Consider the following 5,959-nt stretch of genomic DNA (forward strand, 5'->3'; position numbering starts at 1 on the left):
ATGAAATTTGCTTAAAATTCAAGGCTAGTAGACTTCATTTGAAGTCTACCAGCCGTAAGTTTTAAGTAGATTTCAAATGAAGTCTACTCTATCAAAAAAAATAGATCTGAAAAATAATACATTAAAAATATGAAATAAGTTTAAATCTAAAAAACTTTTAAAAATATGATTTAATAGACAAAATAGTTATAAATTAAAGACATATTAATATGAATTTTAATATGTAACTTTATTTGAATATAAATACTAGAACACATATTTTAAATCTATAGATGTAAACCTTACATTTCTAGGAGGAGAAGAGAACAACTATGGAAGAAAATACCTGCAAAATAAGATAAAATTATTAAAAAACATAGAAAAAAAATTAAAGTCATATTTTTGTAGACTTCCAATGAAGTCTGCTTAAACTTTATGGTTTAGTAAACTTCATATGAAGTCTGCAAGCTTTAGTAAACTTCTTTAGAAGTCTACACTGTCTGATAATTTTCAGATCTGAAAAAATCTATATATTTTGAAATGTGAAAATAATTTTAAATCTGAAAATACTTTACATAATATAATTTATAAGGTAAACTAGTAGCAAATTAATGTAGAGAGCTTGATCTATAAATTTATTTGAATATAAACATGTAAATACATATTTAAAATCTATTAATCTAAAACTTACATTTTTAGAGGAGATGATGAAATCCATGAGTGATAATACCTACCAAAAAAAGATAATATTGTGAGAAATAAACATAAAATACACATTTAAAATCTATAGATCTAAAACTTACATTTTTTAAAGGAGAAGATGAAAACCATGAATCATAATATCTAAAATGACAAGATAATATTGTGAGAAAGACTTGAGAAAATTTTAGAGAGAAAGAAGATAATGAGAGAGATTTAGAAACAATTGAGAGAATTTTAGAGAGAAGAGAGAAAGTTTTAGAGAGAAGGGAGAGAGTTTTAAGAACTTGTGCAGCCACTTTAGAGAGAGATTGAATAAATTTTGTTTATATAGGGAGACAAAAATGTAACTAGGTTAAAATTTACGATACTGTAGACTTCGTTTGAAGTCTACTAAAATTAAAATTTTGGAGTAGATCTTACTATAACATAGTAGACCTTTTTGGAAGTCTACTATAATAATTTAATTATTGTTGTTTATTCTTTATTATTTTAATAATTTTAATATATGATTTATTAAATTTATTTCTTTATTTTTTAATAGTTATAGTATATGATTTCACTTTTTTATTCTTAAGGAACTTAACTTAGTTTAAATATAATGATTTTTTGTAAAACAAATTGAAAAATATAGACTGAAAAAGACGTCTTCAGATAAATAGACTTTATTGTAGGTCTACGAAACCCTAAACCACAAATATCAAACCCTAAATGTTTTGCTTGATAATCAAAAAGTCTCATTTATACAAAATATAAACTACTAAACATTAATATGCAGATTTAAGTTAATAAAACAAAAAAAAAACAAAATCTAAAATCTAACCCTATGAAATCAACTACTAAAAGACATAACATGTTAGAACCTTTTGTTTCTAAACTATGAACATAGTCTAGCACATGATAACCAAATTAGTATATATTCTTCAAAATTGTTCGATTATATGAAATTTTAATTTATTTACTTCATATTATCCATTATATTGATGATTAATTAAAAATATCACAATAATTATTTTTATACATTTTCAAAATTAAATTAGTAGACCAAATTAGAGTGTAGACTACAAAACAAGTCTATAAAGTAGACTTCGTAGGAAGTCTATATATATGTAGACTTCTTTTATTACGTGTAGACTTCCAAAGGATAGAAACGTAAAATATATTTATGTTTTTTGTTTGGTCATAAGGGTGAAATAGTACTTTCACTACTCCTTTAGGTTGGTTTTGCATTTGACTGAAAGTGGGGTACACTTTTACATTTGACTTGAATATTTGGGTTGGTTTTAGCAAATGTCCCTAAAATGCATGACTCTGTTTACGTTTAATTTGATAACATGGGAAGAAAATCCAAACAAGTATTCCTCATGGTTGTGTAGTTTATTTTTTCAATAGATTTCGAAAACCTCTTTGGTTTGATAAAATATCAAAGATAAAGACAAAACTGTGGAAGAATCAGGACCACCAATAAGTTCAATTTATTTCTATTGTGTCATCTTCATTATATATTCTTCTAGTTTCATTGATATTCGGAAGAAGCGGGACGGACGCTCGGTCGCTACGTAGCGACCGAGTAGTACGCGTGCTCGGTCGCTACATAGCGACCGAGCTTTGGCTCGAGCACGGTCGCTACGTAGCGACCATTTTTGAAGACGTTCGAATATTGGCAAAGAGACAAATTTTGGAATCTCGTATCAGGGTGTTTGATATTATGCCTAGAGATATTAGAGACCAGTGCGCTGGGTTTAGGACAAGACCTAGGTTTACTCCTAGTTTTAGAGGGTGCGATGACTAATTCGACTTACGTATCCCGTTTCAGTTTTATCATGATTCCATACCGATTTAAAGTCCGCGATAGGTTCTCGGCTTATACGACTTGTATGGTTGGAACAGAGCATCTCTCCAAGGACAATTTTTAAGCTTCCTGGAAGTGCCAACCAAAAATTTTGGGTTTTTTTTATAGCGCTATTATCCTTGTGTCGGATGTACGAGAGTCATCTCTACGAGATGGGTAAGTCTGTTTAGGACGTTAAGAGTTTGTTGTGATCAGCTACAAACTTAATGGTAAAAATTACCATTTTGAGTCTTCGCGAAGGATATGTTTTGAGAAGATGTTAGTGCGTGCGTATGACTGTTTGGTCTTCCAAGAAGGTGTTTTTATCGAGGAAGGAAATTTCGTCGAAAAATGAATCTTCAGGCGTCTGCAACGTCTCGCGATGCTGAAGATTCGTTATTCTTTTGTATGCCGCGTTTCGTGCTTGAAATGTCCGCTGGCTTGAAGATGTTTCGCGATGTTGCAAGGGTTTAGTCTTAGCCATGCGTTTGAGTAACATTCTGGTTTGACTACGGATGTTCGCAGCCAAAATTGGTGTTCCTGTTTGGACGCTAATAATTTGATTTGCGATCGAGGAATTAGGACTGAGGTGTCGCGTAAATTTGTCCATGGGAAGAAGCTTTTTCCTTCATAATGCTTTGTGAAGTGTTGGCCTTCCGAGATCTATTTCGTGCATTTTTTAAGATGTTTCGTGTAACTCTAGAATCTTTGTTACGAATTTTTTCTTACACGCCGCGTATTATGGGTAAAACGTTGCAGGCTTAAAGTGAATTGTGGAGGGTATTGAACTTGGTCAATTTTCGAAAAATTTAGATTTTCCGTTAACCGTTTGGTTGTTAGGACTGAGTTTCGTTACGAAGAATTTCTCATATGATTTCTGACTGTGGGTGATATACCTTGGATTTGACCCATTTTTATCCATGGTATATAAGTATTTTACTATATATATATATATATCTATGTTTTCTACTCTTCTAGGTATCTTTTCAGGTTCAGGTGCATTTCGGAGTAAAGCTATGACTTTGGAGCATTTTGGAGCTTAAAGGACATTTCACCCGAGCTGACCACGTAGAGGTCGACGAGAGGAAGAACAATCGATTGATGCGCATCAGTGCTGACGATCGATACCAGGAGATGCCTTGGCAGATGAAGATTAATATCGATTGATGTACACAAGTACCGTCGATCGATGTCGAGACACCAGACACGCGACATTTTGGATTCATCAGACTTAAAAACCAAGGCCAAGCCAAATTACCAAAATGCCCTGACGAGTTTTTAACCTAGTAGAATATATACTGCCTAAGTGTTTTGACGGTAGGAGAGCTTTTTCTAGACCTAGTTTTGTTACAAGTTTAATTTGGGAGAGAAGATCACTTGTGATTGGAACTCCTTGTTTTCTTTTCTTTTCATCTATACTATGAGTTTCTATTCCTTTATTGTTATGAATTGCTTTGCTATGTCTGAGTAGTTCAATTATTAGATCCAGGGTTCAGCTAGGTTCGTGCGATTAGCCCCAAACTATAGATCTGCCTTGTTGTGATATTCATGATAGATTTGTATTCATTGCTTGTTTTAGCCTTGCTAACTAGAACTTGATCATAGGATTGCATACTCAAGCACCCTTGTTATCCCATCCTGACATCTACCTATCATATTAGGACTGCTAGAGAGGGCTAACCGCCAATTTAGCATCTTAGTAGGGCATTTCATACTCACGCATAGGCCTGGCTAGAACCCGTCGATCGATGTCCTCAACTGACAATCGATCGACGTTGGCAAAGGTGTATCGGTCGACGTCTTAATAGACCATCGATCGACACTCTCTCGTTGTCGACATACTAACCATTGAGACACGAGATCTAGTCTGTCAACCAGTGAAACATGCGACAGCTGATCACTTAGTTAAGCGATTGAGCTCTAATATATCATGCATGCAACAGTTAGACATCTATAGGTATTATAATCTCCAATACCTGAATAGTGGCCCTGCATCTATTATCATTTCAAACCAAGTTACATTTATATTTACTCGCTTGTTACTATTGCTATTCCATTTAGACATTTACAACCCTTAGAATTAATAAACACTAGATTTAATTGTTCCCTAGTTCCTTGTGGATTCGATCCCTAAGTACTACATCTGAACCTCTTTTGGTGAGAGTAACACTTCTTAGGGTAATTTGAGTGGTATCAAATTTGGCGCCCTTGCCGGGGAGCTTTGATCGCCATTAGATTTAGTTTTATTGATTCTTATTCTTTTCTCTACCCCCTTTCTAATAATCTTTTTCTTGTCTTTTCAGGTGCAAGTCCAGCGGTACCAGAAGCAACAAGGAGAAAGACTTGCTGTTCTCAGACGATCCTGCTCATTTGGAACGCACCATCCGTAGAGGTCAACGTTCCACATCGCTCGACGCAACAACTTTGTCGTCGATCGATACGCACAACCAACCGTCGACCGACACCAGACCATCATCGTCGATCGATCCCAATCGTTCGACAAAGATCGATACTACACCGCGTACGTCGATCGATACTGTGTCGTCAAAAATGGTAAACATTATTATTCTAACACAGGACGAGAACGGAAACCTGTATGACCAGGCCGGTCATCTGCGTAATGCAACAGGTCAGAAAATAGATGCTCAGGGGACTGTAATCCCTGATGCTGATGCTACAGGAGCTGCTCAACCTCTAGATGAGGACGCTCGATCGAAACTACTGGCCGACTACAATCGCCCAGATGAGTACTATTCCAACAGATCAGCTATTCGACTTCCGGAGATCCAGAAGCAGAATATCGAGCTGAAGCCTCAATACTACACTCTCGTGTCGCAGATACCCTACTCTGGGTTACCGCATGAACATCCTATGGACCATCTGGAACGGTTCGAGGATCTAATCGCTGCTATTCAGATGGAAGGAGTCCCCGAAGATTACCTGCTGTGCAAGCTCTTCAGATCCACGCTGAATGGAGAAGCGATGCACTGGCTTAGGCAGCAAAAGAACTTCAAGAATGCTTTCTTACGAAACTTCTTCAATGAGGCGCGCACTGAAGAACTTCGGAACAAAATTTCCACATTCTTGCAGAAGGCTGGAGAGTTCTTCAAAGATGCGTGGATTAGATTTAGGTTCTTCCAGCGAGACTGTCCACACCACGGATTTAACGAAGTGCAGCTGCTAAGCACTTTCTTCCGAGGTCTCGCCTTACAGTATCAAATGGCTCTTGATACGGCGAGTGAAGGAAAATTCACTACTCGGAATCCGTTGGAAGCTGTGAGACTTATCAAAAACCTTGCTAACAGCAGCATCACCAAAAACACTGATTCTGAACGGAAAAAGTCTGTAGCCTCTATCGGGAAGGAACAGATGGACGAAGTAAGAGCTAAGTTAGATGTGGTGCACAAGCTTCTTAGGAAGCAAGTCTGTTCAGCTACATCGGAGGTACCG

The 5,959-nt window shown here is 36.0% G+C and overlaps 1 non-coding gene across 1 annotated transcript; it reads right to left on the minus strand.

The window, feature by feature from the left end:
• Nucleotides 1-5,567: 5,567 nt before the first annotated feature.
• LOC125607762 lies at nucleotides 5,568-5,673 on the minus strand. Its single transcript, XR_007338832.1, has one exon. It is a non-coding gene; the product is annotated as a small nucleolar RNA R71 (small nucleolar RNA).
• Between the last annotated feature and the right edge of the window lie 286 nt (nucleotides 5,674-5,959).

The sequence above is a fragment of the Brassica napus genome, chromosome A3, assembly GCF_020379485.1.
Source record: "Brassica napus cultivar Da-Ae chromosome A3, Da-Ae, whole genome shotgun sequence".
NCBI classification, from domain to species: domain Eukaryota; kingdom Viridiplantae; phylum Streptophyta; class Magnoliopsida; order Brassicales; family Brassicaceae; genus Brassica; species Brassica napus.